Source organism: Dendronephthya gigantea, unplaced genomic scaffold (genome assembly GCF_004324835.1).
Source record: "Dendronephthya gigantea isolate DGI-Jeju-01 unplaced genomic scaffold, DenGig_1.0 000107F, whole genome shotgun sequence".
Lineage (NCBI taxonomy): Eukaryota > Metazoa > Cnidaria > Anthozoa > Malacalcyonacea > Nephtheidae > Dendronephthya > Dendronephthya gigantea.
Window position 1 is genome coordinate 362,735 of NW_021163117.1, and position 25,235 is coordinate 387,969.

Below are 25,235 nucleotides of genomic sequence, written 5' to 3' on the forward strand. Positions count from 1 at the left end.
GCTGGTCTTTGGCTTGACGTTTGAACCACATTTGATGTGCCTATTTTGTGTGTAACATTTCATCTGGATCCTTGTTTAATATTGTTTCTGTTATAATTTTAGGAGGAGATCTACCATTATTTTGCTTATACACAACGTTGTATAATGTTGGTTGAGTGTTTACAGCGAGGACAACTCAAAGTTATTCAACTCGTGTGAAAAGTTCTCTGAGTCAAGGTGCGAATAATTTACTGAGTAAAAGATCAGTTCAATGTAGCTCCCTACAGCTAGTACAGTTTTACGTGATCTATAGTAAAAGATCAGTTTAATGTAGCTCCCTACAGCTAGTACAGTTTTACGTGTTCCACACAGTAGTAGATCAGCTAGACGTGCCTTGTCTATCACTTTTGTTAAATATCGGCGAAAAACGTTCGTTTGTTTTATACAATGGCCTCTATTAATCAACTCCTTACACCAATGTCATCTAGACAACAGAGTGTTACTAGAGCATAGGTATTGAAATTGATCAGGGTATGCATGTCTCGAGTAAAATTAGACTTCGCATTGGCACATTCTGTGAGTTATTTATGCGATAAAAACTAGGAATTAAATTTCGGAGTTCATCATCACTTGAGAACCTGCGTCCTCATCATGCACAATCGTATTGTCCCATTGATACCGATGGAAACACCAAAACAAGATTTAAGTCGTTGATGGGCACCAATTAGCATGAATTTAGATTTCTTCTCATTCAAGGTTACGAGATTGCGTGTGAACCACTTTTGAACATTTGCCAGATCCTCGTTTAATTCAATACCTTGACTGTCTTTGAAGAAAAGTAAACGACAGTATCATTCTCATACATAGAGATATTACATGACTTGATACAATTGGGTAAATTGTTCACATTCACATAGATAAAGAATAAAAGCGGCCCAAGAATGCTTCCTTGTTGGACCCCTACATTCACAGGCTTTACAGAGGACTGCTTATTATTAACGCCGGTGACTTGGCATCTGTGAGTAAGATACGATTTGAACCATTCACAAACATGAGAGGAAAAACCTATATAGTGTGTCCCAGAGCCACGCCTCCGCGAGGGAGCTCATTCCCCCGCTGATACTCCGTTATTTCAAAGACGTCTCCTTTTTGATAAGACCTAACTTGATAGGATTTTTTATACATTTTATATTATTTTTAAGTATCTGAAATTTACTTTCTCTTTCCCATATTATAACCTGTTCGGTCTTAGCTATTACAACGAGTAACAATTCTAGTTCAAGAGTAATTTAAACGCAGAGCCCAATACTAAAACCTCGAAACCCTTATAAGTTACTGCATGTATATGGCGTGGAAATGACTTGGGCCCCTTTCAAACATCGACTATTCATGTTCCGAACCTAATGTTAATGAGATAAAGTCTTTGCTTAAGTTTATTTTGCACTGGATTTGGCACATGAAAAATTCGACGTCTGAAACGAGCCTAACTTGCACTAATGTGTTGTACCAAGGCCCCGTTTCCACATAGTTTGATACAAGTGTAACCAGCAAATGTTGAGTTAGTTGGGAGCATTCTTTCCAACATATCTAGCCGTAGCAAAAGAGTATTTTTAATGTGCGTACTCAGTTACAGTTACAGAAAACTATCTAAAAACCAGTGCCTTTTTTAACTATATATCTGGGGGGGCAATTGCCCCCCCAGAGAATGCATTTGCCCCCCCAGTAACTTCATTTCTGCCCACGTAGTGCGACAAGATTGCTTTGAGAATTGCTGTTGATTTACTTGATAAAGAGATTATGCCCTTCCATAGCCTTCTCCACAGCCATCTTGCATGTAATGCATAATGTTCTTCGACAAATAGTCACAGTAGCGATAGATTTCATAGAATCAATCGAATAAAATGCTAGCTTTCTAAACCTCGCCACTATTTCTTAGTATTTCCGCCCGGCGGTTTGTTGATGACTATATTTTTTTGCGATGCTGTCTGCAATAGTGGTGATTTCATCTGATAGCATGACAGTTGAAAGAAGTGTTTCAAAATATAATATCTTGTACTCGAAGCTGAAGACAGCAACAAATCAGAAAACGTTAAATGATAGAATGGTTATAGCCTGGTGTCCCTACTGCTTTATATGACCCAAGGCCAGCCGTTGTATCCTTTTTCAACAAAAAGACCGACGCAGTGCAAGGCCATGTCTTGAAACATATAAACAAAGAGATTTTATGGCCAAATTTTTTTCCTAAATGCTGTACAACTATAACTACAAAGAGTTGAAATTATTGTTTGCATTTAAACATGGGTTTCCTTCTGTCTCGCGCGTTCGCCAAACCTCGTCGGCTCATTTTTCGTTTCGCCTTTTTCCTGCTTTGCCCCCCCAGTGAAAATTCCTTAAAGGCCCTGTCACACTGTTGCGTATCGCATTAGCGTATGGCAGCGCATGATAAATATCACGCATACGCCGGAATACGCTGAAATATGCTGGTGGTACGTCGTGCGTAAGTTATACACGTTCCAAGCACGGTCACATACGCTGGTATACGCCGAGGAAGAAATTTTTTTTTTTAAGCGTGCTTAAAAATCTTGTGCGTGTTTGAACGTATGGTTTATACGGTAAAGATAAGCTAGTCATACGCTGAATACGGCAGAAGGACGCTAAATGTACTGTACTAATAGGTTGAGTACGCTAATCATACGCAAATGAGTAAGTGTGCCGTACAACTAACGTGTTGATAGCGCATCAGTAACGAAGGTCTAACTTATGTGTGACGTATGTTTAACGTCTATAGAGGGCTTAGCGTATGACTGACGATTAAGTAACGCATTTACCGTACAATTAGCGTATAGTTAACGCCTGGTCGTCGTATCCTCAGCGTATTGCAAACGTTACGAGAAAGGGTATATAAATATTATAGCATGTCATTTATTGTGTATAATATATATTTATGTTGGATGCCTTCATATCATCTTGTACCTTCGAGGATAAAGGATGGAGTTAGCTGTTCTTGAATACCAGTTTGATCTCATAGCTTTGACGATTCGTCACATAGAAAATAACAGAAGGAAAAGGAGAAAAAGAAAAAGACGTGAGGTATGGATGAGATCATGGATCGGAAGGCGAAGGCAGTTTGACATTTACGACCAACTTCTGGTGGAACTCCGAAGCGAGGATACGCGATGTTTCAAGAACTTTATGCGGATGGTCCCCGAGATGTTTGATGAGCTTCTGGCAAGAGTGAGTCCAGGATCACCAAGAAACATACCTGGTATAGGCGACCCCTGGAGCCTGGGCTGAAGCTCTCTTTGACTTTGCGACACCTTGCCTCTGGGAGCACGTATTCAGCCATGAAGTACGGATGGAGGGTCCCCCACAACACCCAGTCACTTATTGTCAGAGAGGTTTGCCAAGCCATCATCGACGAATACATGTCCGAAGTAATGACCTGCCCTACCACGCCAGAGGGATGGCGTGCCATGTCTGATAAGTTCCTCAAGTGGAGGAACTTCCCCCATACATGTGGTGCTATAGATGGAAAGCACATTGCCTGCAAGTGTCCACCAAAAAGTGGATCCCAATATTTCAACTACAAGGGATTCTACTCTGTTGTACTCATGGGCCTTGTAGACGCAGATTATAAATTCATCTGGGCAGACCTCGGTGGTAAAAGGGTCATCATCGGACGCACAGATCTACAACAACTCTGAAATCAAAGAATTAACAGAAGACGGAATTATAGGATTCCCCGTCCCCGATGCTTTACCAAATGACTATCAGAGTGTCCCCTACTTCTTTGTAGGTGACGATGCCTTTGCCCTCCGAGAGACAATGATGAAGCCATACAGCCGCCGTGGTCTACACCATGAAGAAGAGGGGATATTTAACTACAGGATTTCCCGCGCCAGAAGAGTAGTTGAAAACGCTTTCGGCATCCTGACGAATCGTTTCCAGGTTCTGTTAACTACAATGCAGCATCACCCTGCTACAGTGAAGCTCATCGTTAAAGCTTGTATTGTCCTGCACAATCTCATGAGGATACGCTTTCCTGAATTACAGAACCAGCATCTAAGACCATGCAGAGAACATGAACAACAACTTCATTCCTGGATCATGGAGACAAGACAGAAATTTGCTCGACACACATACAGTTGTTGGGAGAAACACATCCACCAACAAAGGAAAGGGGCTAAGGAATCTGTTGAAGCACTGGGTCAACTCAGAGGCAGGTGCAGTTCCATGGCAAGACAGAATGATTTAGATCAAATTATTGTAAACGAAACTAAACCACAACAAAACTTTTTGTAGATGTCGAAACACATGTTAATTATATAGTCACTCCAAGATTAATACTGCAAGATTTTAGAATATATACAATGTTGTCCTTTAGACAAGGGTGTAAATGCAGTGTGTATTATGAAATTATGAGAAACAAAAAATGAGAATTTAATTTTGACATGTCGATTATCGTGAGAGTTACTACAGTAACAAAATAGTCAATACTTCTTTCACGTTGGTGGTCGAAGGTTGAGAACCTCATCCTGAAATCCAATATCATCAGTAGATTCCATGATGTCTCGAAATCCTGAAAGACTAGTAATGTTTGGGTGACTTTGCTCAAAGGCTGAGCTTGGACTGTGCGGCGTTGGGCTAGACGTTTCCGTTATTAACTCTGTTGCAGAAGCCAAATTGCAAAATGCTTTTATATATGTTTTGATCTGTCATAAAATGTATTTAATACATTAAAATTCGCTAGATCATTGTTTGATCATCTCATCAATGTTTACTTTCATTCCCGCTTTCAGTTTGTTTACAAACCTCAAAACATATACAGTCACTCTCAGTAGTCTCCTTCACTCTGAAAACGTCTTAACATCAATGATTTTTCCAATGGATAAGGTTCCACTTGTTTCTGGCTTTCTAATGACGTTATCTTCTCGACATCTTTGGTCTCTTTGTCGTTATTAGTTGCATCTTGTGGCCATACTGTCATCCTATCCATATGCCTTATGATCAAGTTAAAAGGCGGAGATCTATATTTTTGCACAAAGTCATTGCTGCAACCATAGCATATTTTGACATTGTTTGGGAGCAAGAAATATCATATAATCCTATTGATCCTGTGACATAACAGGATGCCAATCACACACACTTATTATGATCAGAATCTCAGTCAATCAAAACCACACTAGCATATATGATCTTTTTGCCATTTCTTATTTTCAATGTAAGAGAAATTTCTATCTGCATCTACACACAAGAGAAAATAACCATCAAAGGAAATGTTAAGTAGAAGAAATTTGATGCATGTGGCAAGCTGTTTTCAAAGGGTCCGTTTAAAAGAACTTTCAATTTTTATTCTTTAAAGTTTTCCCTCTACTTTATGCTACAAATTCGAAGACAAAAAACAAAAGAAAATTGATGTGTGAGGCAAGGTGTTTTTTAAAGGATCTGTGTAACAAAGGGTTTATGTTTTGTTTAAATTGTTGTAAATCGTTGTGTAAATATTATTCAAAAGTCTGATGACGTAAAGGCAGTTAGCCAATCAGAACTTAGAGAAGCATGTGCAGAACTTGCTTTAATTCTAAGAAAAAGGAAACAATATATAGCGAACAAGTAAAGCTAGCGCCAGTGCTGAACAAGTTAAGATATCTAGGATGGGAAACAATATCGAAGATTTTTCGGGGACAGGGGAATACTTGACGATCAAAGGAACATTTCGTTAACTTGGAATACGAATGGAATACCAGTATTTAAATCTTTAAAAGTTGCAATATGGCCTCTATACTTTGTGGTCAACGAACTACCTTACGCGCAAAGAATTTTGAGAAGTAACATGATCGTCGCTGTTTTACGGTTTGGCAGCAGCAAGCCAAATATGCTAACATACTTAAAACCCTTCCTCTCCAGTTTGAAAAAATTAGAAACTAATGGCATTTGAGTTGAAAATCCAGAACAAGGATCTTTTGTAAGCCGAGCTATTTTGTTAGCTGGAACATGCGACCTCCCAGCTAAATGTATGGTATGCAACTCAATCCAATTTAATGGTCAATATGGCTGCCTAAAATGCAAGCAAGCGGGGGAAACATTTAGAACTGAAAAAGGAAGGGATAGTACATAGCTACCCATTCAAGCAAGATAATCTGAAAGGCCCAGAGCGGACTCATGAAGAATCTCTAGAGCATGCCAAACGAGCAGTTACAGATGGCAAGCTATGCAATGGTATTAAAGGTCCATCATGGCTTGCGGGCCTGAAACACTATGACATTATTAAAGGAACTGGTGTAGACTATATGCACGCAGTACTTTTAGGTGTTATGAAATTGCTTTTAAATTTGTGGTTTGGAACGAATTGCAATTTCCCCTTCAGCATATCTCATAAGATAAATCAAGTTGATAAGCGTCTTCTTTCAATTAGGCCACCAGATTGTATATCACGATGCCCACGTTCAATAGAAGCTCATAGAAAGTATTTTAAGGCTTCGGAATTGCGTTCTTTTCTATTGTTTTACGGACCAGCTATACTTTTAAATATTTTACCAACCGAATACTATGATCATTTTCTTCTTCTTAGTGAAACAATATACGTTTTGTTACAGCAATCTATTACTGCTGATGAGATAGCGCATGCTGAGCGGGTTTTATTCCATTTTTGTGTTATGTTTGAGACATTGTACGGTAAAAGATATCAAACAGCAAATATTCACAGCCTCGTTCACTTGGCAGATAACATGAGGGAATTAGGACCGTTGTGGACTTACTCCTGTTTCCATTTCGAAGACAAAAACGGTTTTCTCTTAAACTATTTACGGTACCCAGCAGATTCATTTTCAGTTGATATCGGAAATTTCTATTTCTAAGCGTATTCCAGAACTCGAAAAAGATTTTCTTTTGGATGGGACTCATGAATGCGAATTTTACCACAAACTCACGGGAAAAGTAAAATTAGCTAAAAATGAAGTACAACTTTCAACAGAGTGCTTCGCAATCGGTGGAGCAAGTTGGCGTCAGCTTTCCCCTGTCGAATTTCATATGTTTTCAAAAACATTTGGTTCTGTCCCGCTAAATATGAAAGTGCAAACGTTTTCCCGTATTAGAAAAGCAAAGTGTATTTATCACTCAAAAATGTATAAACATGTTCAAAGCAGAAATAGTTATACAATTAGGTTTGCGGATCAGGACAATGAAAGCGGTTACGGACTTATCGAATATTTTGCTCAGTTTAAGCTGGTGTGTTTGTGTGTTGAAGTAGAATGTAAATGTCCTAATTTCAATTTCACCGTCGTTTCTACTCTTTCAAAAATCAACATGAGCCTTATTGATGACGATATTACACATGCCACAGTTCCAAACATTATTGTAGTTGGACCAACGGAACCTAATAAAATTCAAATTATTGACATTGCAAAAATACAAAATAAGTGCACATACATGGAGTTTTGTGACTCCCCGCATCACGTATTTCTTGCACAGTTTCCTAACTCAGTCGAGACAGACTAGAATTTAATAGTATTTTATCACTATATTGTATAATATTCATTAAACTATTGGTATAAATAAATGTAAATAAATGTGTAAATAAATTATAGGCTTTTAGCTGTTGTTTAATTATTTTCAAAAATGAAACATCGTATGAAACAGATCATTCTTCCTCCTTACACAAATTTGCTTTATACATGGCTTTTAATATAGGTTTGGCCATATGGTTTGGCTCATTGCTAATAGCTGCTATTAAATTTAACACTTACATCACTCATCACATAGCATGAGAGGTTACTCACAACCTTACAACGCCTACGCATTTCATTGTACGCAAGTTAAATTATACCACGGTCAAGAAAAACTAAGGAAGCATCAATATAAACTGAGATTTTCTAAACTGTTAAACTTACGCCTTTTATATAATGGAATGTTCCTTCGAATGAAAATACGGTAAGGCTATGCATGATTTACTCTATATCTGTCTTGATATGACGAGTGCATGCGGCTGTGTGCGCATATATTATTTAAATTAAAATTATGATAAACCGCATCTATATTCATCATACGTTTTGTATAATATGATAAGATAATTACCTGAAAAGTAGCGATATTTGACTATAGTTCCTCTTACGCATGTAATCAACGTAAATTATACATGTGCGTGTAAAAAATAGCGTATATAAAATCAAATATAGGTTAGCTAGACCTTTCGGCTAGCACAGGATATTAAAATTGTCTAGTAGGGGTCTTGCAAGACTTTTTGGTAGACTTTTAGTCCCAAATCGTTGTCTAGGAAAGGTCTATGAAAGCTCTTCAAGACCTTTCATAGACTTTTTAAGATCTAAATAGACCTTTCGTTTTCCTACGGGGGTATTTCCTGGTCGTGTTGTTAAAGCGGACGCCGTTTGACTAGGGAAATATCAAATCAAGAATTTGTTAACGCGACTGAACAACTGAAGATCAACAACAAGAAACAACTACCATCGACCCTGTCACAAGGCCATATCGCCAAGCATTCAAAGATTGCTTCGTTAACAAAATCTGTTAATGGATGAGCAATTGAACTTGTGAAATGCTAAGAACATGAATGTGTGCAAAATGGCACATGAACATATAGCCATTATATAGCGAACATTTATATAGATATTTTTTAGTTAAGCATTATTATGTTTTGCGCTTTCTCATCTTAACTTCATATAATAATACCAAATCATGAAATAGTATTAAATATATTGAATTTTAACACACTCAGTTTTGTAAATCATTGGCTACTCACTATTCCAATCTATTGGCTACTCACTATTCCAATCTGAAAAACAGTAAGGATATGAATAAATTATGTTTATCATTCATTTGAATACAGTTATTTCATGCCTGCGATACATGGTCACTGCCATCCAAGAAAACATATTTATTAAAATTCATGTCAAAATAAAACTATTTCTTGGAATGACCATTCCACTGAAATGAAATCTACTTGATTTGATTAAGCCGGCGAACGGTCTTGTTTTGCTCCCAGTAACACGATGTCATCATCCATTCTGCAGCGAAACAAGGTGGACATCCATTTCCCACAAGAAACAGTAATAACTTAAAACATTCCACGTAGCAAATAGGTTTCTTCCAAAATATGAATTTCATGTCTTGCGGCCACAAACCCCAGCGAACAGAAAATATCGCCATCTATAAGCTTCAGTAGAGAATTTCTTCTCTCTGATATTGCCTTTGCGGTTGCGGTGTTTACGAAGTCTTTGAACTTAAAAATATCAAAATCAATTTCACTAAATCCACTTAAAAACGTTTGAAAAACTTCAAGGTCGTTAATTAAAATACTTTGCTTGTGAAGCAGAATCATATCAACAGGCTCTTAATTAACACGTTCACGGAAGTGGCAATCACATCAACCAAAACTTCTCAAATGCCCTGTTCCTCAAATTACAAACGACCCCATACCACACGTATCCACATATTCACTTAAACTAATACCTACATTTACATTACGTCATGTATTTCGTATGCCTTACTATCATATGCTTTGCTCTTTAAAATTTTAACCGACTGCGTATCCACGTATCCACTTAAAACTAATACCTACATTTATATTACGGCAGGTATTTCGCATGCCTTACTGTCATATGCTTCGTTCTTTAAAATATTAACGGACTGTGTATCCACGTATCCGCGTATCCACTTAAAACTAATACCTACATTTATATTACGTCATGTAACCACATATCTGTGATATTTAAAAAGCGCTTTTCTTTTTTTTTAAGGTATTTCAAAATTCGGTTTTCGAATATCGTATATACTGCCAATAAGGATCTAAATATCTGCAATCTGTATTCTGCAATCGCTCCAAGTAGAGGTCAGTGATTACAGCCCATTTTTTTCTCCATTTTGCTGAATATACCATAAATTACATAACTTTATGTTATTATTGTGAATACTCTATCTGGGCCAATCAAAACTATATTTACCATGGATATTTTATTAAGGGTATATATATCTATATATCTATATGTCTATATGTTTATATGTCTATATGTTTATATGTCTGTATGTCTGTATGTCTGTATGTCTACGTTATAATTAACGTTAATTAACGTTAATCTACGTTAATTTATTGTCATTACATATTATTAACAATTGTCCCTTTCCTGCATGAATTTTTAGTTTAAGAGAAAAAAAAATTCTGAGTGAATTACGAACGAATGTTAAGGGGGTGTATTTTGGTGTTTGATAAAGAAAAAGAAAAAGAAAGAAAAAAAAAGTAAAAAAGAAAAAAAAAGTTTTTAAATATTTAGGGGGTATTTTTGAATTGTTGCTCCAGAGCAATATCATGGAGGAAGGGTTGTAGTTCTTAGTGAAGACTTAGACGTTCTTAGGTTTGAACAACTAGATAACCTGGGAGGGGGCACAAAAATGTTCTTGTAGAGAGTGTTATTTTCAATTTCAGTGCTTTGTTGGTAATAAAGAGGCTCTGTTTATATATTTATACGTGTACTGGCGGGGTGGGGAGAGGGGCAACAAGTGTTTTTGTGTGCATATGACTACTTGTGGGCAGTTGTGTGGGGATTGGATAAGGTTGAATTGATATTACCTAAATATTAGGATCTGTAATGCCACAATATTTTTATTTTTATGGTTTATATTGAAACAAATACTATTTGCAGAATTTCTCACCTGCCTGCCACTTGACCTATTTTTCTACTACAAAATAAACAAAAGTCAAACTAATGTGTTCCAACGTTCTGCTAAAATAATCATTATAATATAGCATTTGTAAATTCTGAATGCTGATTGGCTAAGAGCTGTGTTGATATAACTCATGTCAACACAGGAAATTTCCCGCCGCTTGTAAACAATGAAATATTTTGTATTCTTTGAGCTTTTGACATTGCTATATTATAAAACAAATGTAAAACATTTTTCTGCATTGTCATATACAGTTATATCAACACTTGTGCAAGTTGGGAAAACTCCAAATTGTATAAAAACACTCTGCTCTTCAGGCGTCGTGTTTCCATACGATTTCTCGTTTCCCCAATTCCACTCGTGTTGATATAACTGTATATCAGCACAGAAAATGTTTTATATTTGCTAAATATAAAACAGTAACAAGCTTTATAGAAAGTATTTGTCCCATATTATTTACAATGGAAGTCTTTGAAGCAGTTTTTTCCCTTTACAAAGCACAGATTTACTTAACATTTGGAGCATTGAACAAATGCATATCCTTTGGGACAAAAGCGATAATGTTGCTTTTTGTCACCAAAATCAGGAAAATGTCCAACTCTATCATACCCTTACACCATCAATTGGTGTTGCAATTGCATGGCTTTTTGTCTTCTTCGCAGCAGGTGGGGTCAATGACTGCCATCCACGCTGTCGTTTCTGAACTTTGCCAGCTATAAGAAGTGCAGTTCATACCTGGGTTTGGAACTGTAAGAGATTCATTTGAGAATTCTTCAACTCATTGTTTTGATAGGCATGTCTTCGATAGCATAGCCATCCATTAACAGCAGCAAGGTTGACGCAATAATACAGAATGTGCATATGATACTTAGTGGAGCGTAACTGTATTCGGTACATTGCCATCCACATGTCACATAGGTGTACGCATCCCATGCAGTGTTTTAGAATACCGGGCAGTCCAGAATAATTTCGTTGCCGTGGTCACATAGTTTTGTGATGTATCGCATGTACATGTTCTTGTAGGCAGTTGTTTAATTGTTGTTGTGGTGTTCTATTTATTGAATTTAACCTTTATACTCTTAGGTGCACATGTCCATCACTAAATTATTAAAAGCACACACGAAGAGCGCATTGCAACAATTAGTTATATTTTATCGATATCAATCACTGACCAGAATGGAATCCTAGTGATAAAGAACTAACAAATTTATATATAGTCCCTATTCCCTGCCACGAAAGGTTGCTTAAAAAACAAGTATAGCTGTCCACATCTTATAAGTAAACTTAAATATATAAATATTATAGATTTTAACCTACTGAATACATTTCTGTCTGTTGGCACTTCCAAAAATGATCAGTTTTTTTTGTAGTTTGCGTTTAAAGTTCGAATATTGTCACTCTTCGGAATTTGTAAATCCGCCATTGTTTCTTAGGGAACTTCATGTAAATACATGCGAACGGCATCAATGAAGTTGTCATGGCTGGTTAAACATGGCGAACAAAGAGCTTTCATGTTTATAATTCATTGTGAAAATAGTGACGAGGCACTTACAAACTTCACTGAAGTATCATTTAAAAGATTCTTAGAGTGTCGGCGGGTATGGTTGGGACTCGAAGGTCCGAAGAAAGAAGTTGCTGTCGGCACAACTAGACTTATTGGGCTCGAAGTTGGTGATTGCTTCGAAGGTTTCGAGCAGTATGCTTATCATCGTAAGTGCTACTCAGCTTTTACGAATAAAACTAATTTAAATCGCGCTGAGGCGAAACGTAAGAAGAATGAACAACGTTTGGAACAAGAAAATAAGCGAGAAGATATCGATGAGTCCGAGAATCAGCCTATTCCAAGAAAGGTTTTACGATCATCTTTTCAGCATGCTTCTACTAGTACTGTCGTGTCAAAGAATGTGTTGCCTCCAGTATGCGTAATTTGCAACAAGAAGGAGAAATATTACATTGAAACTGTAAGTGAACAATCGATGTGTGTCATAATTTGATTTAATATGAAATAAAATTATTACACTGAAGCAAATTTCATAGCCTGAATTATAGATATAGACCAACCAAATAATTATTAGCTGGCATTGTGCTTAAATACACTTGTTTACTGTATTCCAGACAAAAGGATAAAATATTATTTCAAATCCCTTTTTATAGGTGTTCTTGTAATAAACATTCTATTATAATTTTACAACACAGTCGGAAGCGGAAACTGGACAAGCTTATGACTGCAGAAACTCTTGATGGAGGTCAACTAAGACAAGCAGCAACATTAAAAGGTGATGATAGGATTTTGTTGAAAATTCAAGGGAAAGATTGTGTGGCATTGGAAGTGAAGTACCATGAACGATGCTATCAAAGCTATACATCAGTTGCACAATATCAGAAAAAGGAGTCATCTAGTAAGGTGTCTTATCAGCGTTCATTTGAAGTCTTCTGTGAACAGTTTGTAAAGCCAAGAATAATTAATGATGAAGAGATTTTTCGAATGACAAGGATCAAAAGAGAATTTGTTAAAATAGTTGAAGAAGTGGAAAATGAAGATGCATCGGATTATAAGACAATACGGTTGAAAGGATGCTAAAAGTCTTTCCACAGTTGGTCTTCCATAACCCAATTGGAAAAACAACAAGTGCAATTGTATATTCAACAGGTATGGAACTCAGCAAGATTGTTGATAATGTTGCTTGTGGTGAATCTTCTCAGACAACAGAAACGGATGACAGCGAAAATGGAGCTGAATTCAACCAAAAACACAAACCAAGTACAACCTTACAAGAGATGTATAATGTTGCATTTGCCTTAAGAACTGAATTGAAAGACAATAAGCATTCTAGGTAAGAAATAAATAGCTTTAATCAAGAGCATTCTTCCCCTATTTTCTTTCCCAGCTGAAAGATTATAGTAAATGATACTATATATTTTTTTAGAGAAGTAAGGGTAAGATAATTAATTGACCATATTCAGGTTGCACTTGTAATAGTTACCTGTAGATTGAGAATGGAATGAGGATTGCTATTAGCCCCTTTTCACACAGAGCTCTTTCCCTAACAAGTAAAATTGGTTGGTACTACCCAGAGTAAAATACTAAAGGAGCAGCTGGAAGTGGAAAGGCTTAATGTACCCCATATCTAATTATAGGTGTTTTATTGTTAAAGGTGGTATGAGACATGGCCTCCCGTTTCTTCTGACATTACTTGTGAAAGTGTAAAAAAATTGGTTTCCCCGGTTCTTTTCAACTTTATTTCATAGGTCCTTGGATTCTCTGATGAGCCTTTACTCGCTGACTATCTGGAAGTAGATAAAAAAGAAGCTCCTAAGGTTTTCTCTATTTGTCAAGACTTAATCAACGTATCCAGTCAAGGTAGAAATCAAACACCAAAGTCGTTGGCACTTGCAATGGCAGTCAGGCAAATATCAGGTTGTTCTGGCTTAATAAATATTTTGCACAGCTTAGGACACTGTGTTTCTTTATCATCAACTATGGCATATGACTCTGCTCTAGCACAACTGACAATAAATACATCAAATATTGTCCCTAAAGATTTCATCCCTGGTAAACATATTAACTTTGTGTATGATAACATTGACTTTAAAGAAGACTCTGAGAATCAAACACATGTTACGAATGGCATCATTATTCAACAAGTGATTCATCATGATACACAGCCTGTGATTCAGCATCCCTTGGAACAAGTGACAGTAGCAATCAGGAAGAAGCAACGAACTGTAGCTGTTCCAGTTAGTAATATAACACCATACTCTATAGGTGCAAAAAGACACCAACATTTGATGGTGAAGCAATGGGTAGGTTTCTAGTAATGAATTTGTCTTAGCTCATAAATTAGATCTGATGTATGCTTTAGCTAAAATGTTCGCAACTGATGAGGAGAATCCTTGGCCAGGTTGGACTGGATTCAATACATTACTAAGACAGAGCAACATACCAACCATGTCACGAGTTGGCTATCTTCCAATTGTGGATGCATCGCCTACAGAATATTTTACCCTCAACGAAGTCCTGAAGTCTGGCATTAAGATAATGGAAAAATTAGGATTACAACAAACAGTTGTTGTATTTGATGAAGCAGTATATGCAAAGATCCAGCATATCAGATGGAAGGAGCCTGTCTTTTACGATAGGTTCGTTGTTCGTCTTGGGGAATTCCATGCATGTATGTCTTTCCTATCGGCCATCTCAAAGTTATTTCAAGATGGAGGTTTGAAGGTACTCGTACATAAAACACATTTTAATCTGTGTGTATTTTCCTTTACATTTCTTGCTTTGTATCCAGTTCATTGTTTTAGTATTGTACATTCCAATTGTGTTTTATTCAACTTGATGCACCACAATCTCTTTACCTGAATATTAAACCCATTTACACAATTGTTTTTATGCTGTTCTTTGCCTAAAATACCACGGTTTGGCATGAATTGTATTGTTTTCTAATAAAACAATTGTATTTTAGGATATTTTCATAGAATCAGGTATCATTTCTATTGGCTCTGTTAATGGTGTCTTATCTGGAAAACACTATAACAGATCAATTTGGTGCCACAAGTTAGTTTATGAAGCAATGCAGCGTCTCAGATTTGAGGCATTTTTGGAATCGTTGGATGATGATGAAAAAGAGGGTATTAAAGATGTAGTATTTAACATGATGGATTCTTTTCCTGATGAAGCATTCCTTGATTATTTGGAAAGACCAGAGATTGAAGCAATTCACGAGAGTTATGAAAGATTCATTTAAATTTTGGAGCATGTACATTAGAATGACAGGTATAGAATGGAATAAAGTAATTACTCAATGGAAATGTAACCGCAGAATAACCTAAACAATGACAAAAACAGTCGCTTATGTTTGTCTGAGCAAACGCGCATCTATCTGAAGTACTAGTTTAAACATAGAACATAATTTTTTGTTGAATAAAATTTATATCAATAGGTGTCTTGCTCAAGTTCGTCACAGCCACAAGAGAAGTTAATTGGAACCTTCATCTGGCTGCGTTTAGGTGTATGCTTCCTTGGTTTTTTATAACTGATCGCGTTAATTACGCTAGATATGGGACTGCATATTGGCTGGAAATGATGGCGCTAGACAAAAAACATCCTGGTGAGTAACATTAGTTAAGTTAAAGCGTATAATTAATCTTTATATTAGTTATCATCTACATTATTTTAAGCCATATTTTGTAAGGACTAACCCAATGGTTTCTTTTTTTTTGTAACAGATATTAATTCCGAATTATCCACCACTTTCTCTGTTCAGCATCAAAGTGATCATGGGTTTTCAGCCGTTTCATGTGATCAGACAATCGAGCAAACCGTGACTCCAAAACCAAAAGTGGTCTCATTGGCTTTTCATTAAACCGTGGTGCAATCCATAGATGGTTACTAGCTCAGTCCGAGAGAGCTGCAATTGCTAACCAGTGCAAGAATCTGGCTGGTGCATCCAGTAAACCTAGGTTTGTAATAGGGGTAGCTGAGAAGTAACTATAAGAATAGTAATGACTAACGCCATACGTTAAAAAAGGAAGTAACGTTCTGAAACGCATTACTTTGTTTTCTGTCACAGATCCCGAAAAGATCTCGACAGATCGAAATGTATACGCTATGAGAATTCGGTAAATGATGTGATGTCTACGGTTTCAAACATGATAGACCCATTCCTTGTACTTGACGAGCAGGAAAGTTTGGTCAGTTTGGCTAGTGGATTTGTTCTTGACGATGCCGTTGCGGACAAGCTATTGGAATCGGAAAGTTGCAGGGAGGAGCAATTTGTACAATTCGCGCGTGAAAATTTGTTGGGTGAAAATCCAGACATATATGTTAAGCTGCCACGAAATAAGGTAAAGACATTTTCATCCAGTAAACGATTAACAGTTAAGGACAGCAAAGGAAAGGAAATAAATCTAAAGATGAACAGAGACCTCTTTGCCCGTTTGTTGTTAATTGCGAAGAATTGTAAAGTTGACCTGGAGCTAGTCCTCTCTTATAGTCTTGGTACATACCCACTCTCTTTAGCAACAACATCTGGAAGTCTCGTAAAAACTTCAAAGGCCAAGTTGTTTGATATATTAGAAGGTGAGTTTTCACACTAACCAAAGTGGAATTTTTCCTTGGTGATTTCAGTACTTTTTAAACCAACTCAATTATTTGGCAGTTGTATTAACACCCTTTCGAGTCCGACACCCAATTTCATGAACATTCCTTAATTCCTTTGAAGATTCACTCTCAATTAATTAGCCAAGCCGTCGTCTTTGTTAAGCGAAGCTTTTGTATTTATCGACAGAGTGTACTGCAAATTACAGATTCATTGAAACTACGATTTGTTTTCAATTAAGGTGATGGATGCAATTATGAATACAACAGAGAAGAATTTAACAACAACGCTGTTATCATTGATGCAATGGCGGTTATTCAAGCGCTAAAGGGAAAATGGGGAATGTTTGGCAAATTATGTGATGCTATTTTTAAGATGCTATCTTAAAATTAGCTTGTGATTGGAGTGCAACAAGAGCTGATTTTGTCGCGGATCAGTACCCTGCCATCAGCATCAAGAACCCCGAAAGGAGCAGACGTGCTGGAAACTCTGGAGTCCAGAAGATTCATGTCTTCAGCAAGGAACAAAATGTTCCGAAGCAATGGAAGAAGTTCCTGAGCTTAGGCGAAAACAAAGAATCTTTAATATCCTTTCTTTGTGAACACTGGCGCACTTATAAATCATATTTTCTTGGCAACCTTGCAGTATTGTTCGTGACGTCAAATTATAAATGTTACCGTTTCTCGCATGGTGCGTCAGGTGATTGTCAGATTGTTTGTAACGAGGTCTTCGAGCAACCACGAGGAAGCTGACACCTGTCTGTTGTTACACGCGAAACATGCAGCAGCTTCGAATGATAAAGTCATTATCAAATCGCCTGACACAGACGTCTTTCTTCTTTCCATTGCCATGCAACGTGCGATTGAAACAGAAATTTATTTCATGACGGGAACGGGAAACCGATTTCGATTAATACCCATTAACGATATTGTTCAGAAATTGTACGATAATGTTTGTCAGTGCTTGCCTGGATTTCACGCCTTTTCAGGTATTTCAATATTATGAGTCCAGCAGTAAAGTTATCATGAATAATGATATGTTTTAGGCATTTTTCTTAGTTCTTCGATTGTTTGTTATACCTTTCTTAAATGTAATACTTTTTTAAAATAGGATGTGACAGTACCAGCTCGTTTTATGGAAAAGGCAAAAAGACTACCTGGGATACTCTTAGTCGCAATCCCGAATTCATTGAGACATTTGTATCTGTTGGAAGCAATTTTTCTCAGTCTGATGACATGATTGCGAAGTTAAATCAATTTGTTTGTTTGATATACAGGGTGTATCAAAAAAAAGGTAATCCAACTTTGGTGCGCTATTGTACGTGAACTACTCATTCTATTAACGAATTTTTTTCACATTCCGAAAGGTTATGCTTTTAACTATCGAATGACATGTTTTTGATACCAAATGGTGAAAAAATGAGCAAATAGGAGGCTGATAAAAATTGTTAGTCGAAATCGCATATTTTCACCTCTGAGAGTTGGGACTAAAACCATTGAAAATTAACTCTCTTTGGGACTTTTGCTTTTGAATAAACTACCCGCATATGCATATTAAGTAGGAATAAGGAGAACATTCCAAGCAATGCGGCATAAAACCAGTGCAAGCTGTGACATGTTCATGATTAATTGTTTTTTTCTTTTGTTATGCACTGCTTTAATTAGGCTCAAAGGTGAAAATATGCGATTGCGACTAACATTTTTTATCAGCCTCGTATGTGCTCACTTTTTCACCATTTGGTATTAAAAACATGTCATCCGATAGTTAAAAGCCTGATCTTTCCGAATGTGAAAACAATTCGCTCATAGACTGAGTAGTTCACGTACAATAGCTTGTTGAAGTTGGATTACCTTTTTTTTGATACACCCTGTATGGTGACAAGATATCCAAGGACGTCAACAAATGCAGGTTCGAATTATTTAAGATGGGAAAGTGTTCTGATGATCAGCTGCCACCAACGTGCGACAGTTTACTGCAACATATACGATGTGCAAACTACCAAGCAGCTATTTGGCTACAGGCACTTCAGGCAGAAATGAATATCCCTCCAATCACGGAAAATGGATGGCGAATAGTTGAAGGGCAGCTACAGGTTGTTTGGATGACTAATCCTCCTGCGCCAGATTCGATTCTGGAATGCATCAGCTGTGGCCTCAAGACTGGTTGCGCAACGCAACGTTGCTCGTGTAAGAAAGGTGCGTTGCAGTGTACTGATGTATGTACTGATGTATGTACTTGTGTTGGTTGCACGAACGTAGATGAAAACGAAGAAGAGTCGGATGAAGAGGATGATATCGGTTCCGATATGGATGAAGATGAGATTATGTGACGATAGAAACTTTCAGATTGATGTCTACGGCCAGCTAACCGCAAATGGCTAATTTTATATTGCATTTTATGGCCAGAAGTTAACTGCGGTACAGATTGTTCGTTTACTCATCATATTTGAAGCTGTGTCAGCTGTAAAAACATGTTGAAAATACTAGATCTGGAGTTTGCGCTTTATACAAGGTTCACATTTTTTATTATTAAAAATATTAACTTTTTTCTGCTTTATTTTCGATAATGTCTTTGTTTCTCGACTTATTCGCGCAAATTCAAAGTGACAATCTCCGTTTTCCTTCTCATACAGCGTGCTCACCCCCCACTGTAAAGAGACTGAAACTGTTTTTTAGAATATGTATTACATGAAGTTCCCTAGGAAACAATGGCGGATTTACAAATTCCAAGGAGTGAAAATATTCGAAATTCAAATGCAAATGACAAACAAACTGATCATTTTTGGAAGTGCCAACAAGCAGAAATGGTTTTAACAGGTAAAAATCTATATTATTCAGGGATTTAAATTTACTTACAAATTGTGGACAGCTAAACTTCAACTTTTCCTGGCAGGGAATACGGACTAATATTCCTGTAGATGTCTTAATCTATTGATAATAACTCATTTGAATATGAAAAAACAATGTTTGTTGCTTTATTTCAGTTATTTATCTAAATTCTGTGAGGGTTTTGACAGAAAACAGCACATGCTGCCTTGTAATCCATATCCTTGATTGGTATTTCACAGTAACTAAGCCTGATCAGTTTGTCTCGCTAATTTATAGTGAGACAAATTCTTGACTTGGTTTTAATACAATTCTGACAACTGAATACTACTCTCTCAGCCTCAGCATTACCAACCATCAGACCCAAGCATTGGAGAGCTCCGAGCGCGACAGCCTTGAATAAACGTGGTTTACACCGAATCGTATAATAATTTTTATTCGATCTAAAGTTAAATAATATTATGACCGTTATATAACGTTAATGTGTATCTCTATTTACAAAACATGTCATCTGTACTCACTTCTGTGGGGCTTCCATGTTTACATCTCAGCTACATCGTTTTAGGTTAGCCTATATCTTAAATATCAGGTTAGCTTTTAATAACAGTTTGACTTTTCTGTCCGAGATAGAAGTTGCTGCTTTTTTCTCCTAACGTTAAACTTAAATATCAACCAAAACTATGATCTAATATCTAACTTCCGGTTCTATTCACATCCGGTTCTATTTACAATAATAGATGCAGCGTAGCAAGCATATACATGCAAGTTTAAACATGACAAGCAGGATTGTCTGATTTGCCTACATGGTCCCACCAAACATTTTCTTTATAAGTTCTGGAGGTGCATAAAAATGCCATTTATCTTGTTTGGTTGTGCTGTCGTGCTTTGTTTCACGCAGGTTATTACACACTATTCTTGACAGTCTTGAAGATTCGCGATGTTTGTTCGCAGTGTTGTGCAATATAAATATCGTACCCATTCCCCCGCCGTTATCTATATGCGACAATGATCTCGATCATTTGGAAGTTCGCGATGTTTGTTCTTAGTGTTGTGCAATACATACCTTAACAAGAAGGACAGCACGCGACGACGACGGCCAAAACAAACTGCTTCATATAAATAGCTGTGAAGAAAACTTGTCATGTGTTATAACTTCGTATGAATTCAATACAGCATAAGAAGTTGAAAATATGGCTTTTTTGCTCGAAACAATTCTACTGAAGCGAATTTAAAGCTGCACTGTGCAGCCTGAAATTCAAATGCAGGCGTCGTACACATTTCCACAGGTAAAAATCTGTGTTTGTCGTTATAAACAGACTCAGCATTGTGTCTAAATTATTGATTTTGATAATTTTCATAAACTTTAATCATTGTGTTGATAGCCGTCGTCGTCACGCGCCGTCCTACATGCTTAAAGTCCTTATAAAGCTCGACTATCGATTAAAAAATCAAACAATCCCATGCATTGTAAATCATATTAATAACACATAAGGGAGAAGCTACTAAATTTTGCACGCAGTCGGATTGTATGATGACTAATGAGTTCTAGGCTAGCAACAAACGACAAAACAAGAAATTCAAAACTTTAATATAAAATCCCCAGTTTGTGAACAGTGAACACAGACAACAAATATAAATTGTGACCCTCTAGTTTATAACAATGTTTCAAAACGTTAATTTAAAAAGTTCATATGCAAAATGTAATTTAAAATGTTCAGTTTCTGAGAATCTGGACAGTAAACACAGACCACAGAAGCCCAGAAATGTTTTCGTTCTTGTGGGCTAGCGCATGTATGCGAGCCTACTCTGTCTATTATTATGATAAGGTTGTTTTGAACACTGGCGGATGTTGTGGCGGATGTTGTGGCCGATGCTTGCCAACCTTGTCATAATATAAGACCGAGTAGACTCGCGTACACGTCCGAACGCACAAGAACGAAAACATTTTTGGGGTGCTATGCACAGACAACAAGTTTTTGACTCTGTAATAACAATGTTTCAAAACGTTGATTTGAAAATTTCATATCCAATATATTCTTAGACTCTAAAGCTCATAACAATGTACTTTTGCTTACAAGTTGACATGAATAAGTTTTTTGTGTGAAATGTTATAGGTTATTTTCAGGTTTTCGACTTCCAAAAGATTGTCGGAAACCTGTTCCTCTGTCATATACTACAAAGGAGCTTTACCCCAACTGATTCAAACATTTTTACAATATGCTGATTGAATACCATTATAAAGAATTTCTCTTTGCTGACAACATCTTGAACAAATAACCTGGCATACCAATGCTTGTTTTTTGAAGTAGTCTTTTGCTTCATTTTACAGGTTGAACATATCACAAACTTGCCATTTAATTCACCTTTTTTACCACAAGCACTGCATGTATATGATAGGTGGACACCATTTTAACACCAATCACTGAAATGACAACTTCTTTTGTGGCCATGTCCTGAACTTCAGCCAGATCTTCTTCAAAATCAGAAGCCTCCTCGAATTGGAAACCTTCTTTTGCTGTATTGACATACAATTCATTTGTGTGATTATCTTTCTTCACTCGGACATTTGTAAATACATATGTTTTATTGACTTGAATGCAGTTTGACTACTCTTCCCAGAAAACTGCATTAATTGAACCAGTAGGATCAACAAGAATTGCAGTAGATTTAGTTAGATTTCCTCTTTCAAGCTTAATGGTTTTCTCTCCTGATACCTTCTTCACGGTTGCTTTTATTCGTACCAGCTGTTGTGGCATTGTAGTGGCCAATGACTCAATTGTTAAGAGATTTCTCTGGTGATTCTTTCATTGCAAATGGTAATGCTTTTGGGTTAATAGTTATTGCAGTGTTTTTGTCAATAACTACATTCTGAAACTTCTTGTTATAATGGTACTTGTTAAGTTTAATTGGGCTTTTCTTTTCCATTAAGTAAGACGTGCTGTATTCTTTTCTGGTGAAAAGCAAATGGCTTTCATCATGCCATTCTCAGAGGTTTGTAGGTTGCATGTAACATATTTAACTTTCCCAGAACTATGGACTGGGGTTACATCATGAACATAGCCAACAAGCAAGTTGTTCATGTATTCCCCATGTTGTTCGGACGTGTGTTTCATTCGCTCTGTATTTTCGCCGTTTTGTTTGTCATTTTTTGGCTGATTGGACTTGTGGTACATCCATGTTGTTCTAGTGAATGTTCGCTGAAAATAAATTCTGCTAACATTAACTTTCATGTGGAATATCGTTGGCATTTTGCAAATACTAATCTTCATGTGGTATATCGTTGGCGTTGGCGAGCTTTAGCAAACAAATATCGATTACGGCATTCTGTTATTAAGTCTACTAAACATGGCTCGACTAGTTTGGTTTTGGCATCTGGGCCTTTTGTTTTGGATCTTACCATTTGTATGGACATTTCAAGAAATCCAGGCCCAAATAATGTCGCTTATGTATGTACGAGGTTGAATATTGCTCACAATTTTACTTGTGGCTCACCTTCGACGTTGCGGTCTGGTAATTTTGATTATAATTATTCGAGACTTTCGTCCCTTGGTGGTGTCATCGGAAATTGTGTTGGAAGCTGGCCTTTTTACTTTCGTGTTAATTCTCATTTTTACAATTCGCTTGGCATGGGTTTGGCTGAAACCCACACTCATGGAATACCTTCAACATTGTCGATACCTGTTATTGTACGTGAACGGCCAGCCATTGTTGCTAAACCTGGAATTCGTGCCCGAAATAATTTATTACAAATAAATCTGAATCGATTGCCCTCGGACTGTCAACAAAATCCCACAGGGCCAGTAAAGTTTGGTGTATGGAACTGTCAGTCTGTAAGAAATAAGACTGCCTGCTTAGTAGAGTATATTAGTGCAAAGAGTATTGATATAATCGCGTTGACAGAGACTTGGTTTAATGAATTTGATGCAGCTGTTAAAGCTGAATGTATTCCAAACGGTTATAAATTACTCGAGAACTCGCGACTCAATCGTAGAGGAGGCGGTGTCGCGTTAGTATTTCGGAATAATATCTCGGCAAAGAAAATTGAAGTTATTTCAAGGGAATCCTTCGAAGTTGGAGAGTACGTGCTTACAAGTAACTCTTGGCGAGTGCGATTAGCTGTTGTGTGTAGACCTCCTTCTTTGTGTGTGAATACATTTCTTAATGAATTTGCTACTTACGTGGAATCATTAATAATGTGTCTAGAGCCTATTGTAATCACTGGCGACTTCAATTTTCATGTTGATAATTCGATGGATCTCCATGATTCAGCATTTTTAGATCTACTTGATTCTTTGAACCTTGAGCAGCATGTTCATTCGGTCACGCAGGTAACTGGTCACACGCTGGATCTGATTATTACACGTAAGATGGATAAGATTATTGAATGTTTGCCTGTGTCTGATTGTTTTTTATCTGACCATTCTACTGTTTTATGTGATCTAAATGTGACCAGGCCTAGCTATCTCCGAAAGAAGATGTCATATCGTAAACTCAAGAGCATAAATATGGAATTATTTAAAGAAGATCTACATCTGTCTGACTTATGTCAACAACCTCCTGAGGAACTTGACGAATTGACTCATAGTTATAATACCACACTAAAGGGAATTCTTGACAGACATGCACCCCTTCGAGTAAGATCTGTAGTTGTTAGACCTCGAGTACCTTGGTTTACTAATGGCATTCGCGAAGCAAAAAGGGAACGGCGCAAAACTGAACGAAGATGGAGAACTACAAACCTTGATGTAGATTTTCAGCGATTTAAAAAGGCAAAGAATCGAGCAACCTATTTGATGAATAGAGCAAGAGGTGAATTCTATAGTAACTTAATTAGTGAGAACTCTGGCAATCAAAGAAAATTGTTTTCAATTACAAGGAAACTTTTCAATCAGAGTAACGAGATTGTTCTTCCACCTAATTGTAATATGACAAGCTTTTTTGACGATATGGGGTCATTCTTTATAAGGAAGATTACAAACCTACGTGCGGAATTGGCTTGTGTAGACAACCGTACTTATAGCAATCTTGGTGATCCATGTATATCATATTTGAGAAATTTGAACCTTTGGAGATGGAAGCTGTCAAGCACCTTGCTTTAGAGTCAAACATAAAATCATGCTCCTTGGATCCTATTCCGACTAGCATAGTAAAGGAATGTTTGGATGAATTGCTACCAGTGGTAACATCTATTATTAATAATTCTTTGTCATCAGGAATATTTCCTAATAGATGGAAGGAGGCTTTAATAATTCCATTACTGAAGAAGTTTCGCTTGGACTTAGCTTTCGGAAATTTTAGGCCTATTAGTAATTTACAATTTGTGTCAAAGTTGACCGAAAAGGCTGTTTTCGACCAAACACACTCTTATTTAGTTTCAAATGATTTGTTTCCTCTTTGTCAATCCAGTTATCGGAAATATCACAGTACAGAGACGGCGTTACTAAAAGTAAAGAATGATATTTTAAAGTGTCTATGAAATGAAAATTTACTAATTACATATGAAAATGCACTGTGCAAAATCTGAGCTTAATCCATACAATACTTTCCAAGTTACAAGCCCTTAAACATAGGAAATTTGCCGATTTTTGGCGACAATATTTTGCACGGCCAAAAGGTGACCAAAGGTCATGGATGACGTATGCAAATGGACACACAGAAT

At 36.9% G+C, this 25,235-nt stretch overlaps 1 protein-coding gene across 2 annotated transcripts in view; it reads left to right on the forward strand.

The window, feature by feature from the left end:
* LOC114534796 overlaps positions 1-25,235 on the forward strand; it is a 36,454-nt gene that overhangs the window by 4,023 nt on the left and 7,196 nt on the right. The window contains exon 2 of one of the 2 annotated variants that reach the window (XM_028556264.1): positions 103-216. The exons of the other annotated variant lie outside the window; for it this stretch is intronic. The gene's annotated coding sequence lies outside the window, so the exon portion shown is untranslated. The remainder of the gene's footprint in view (positions 1-102; positions 217-25,235) is intronic. 2 annotated transcript variants of the gene reach the window in all.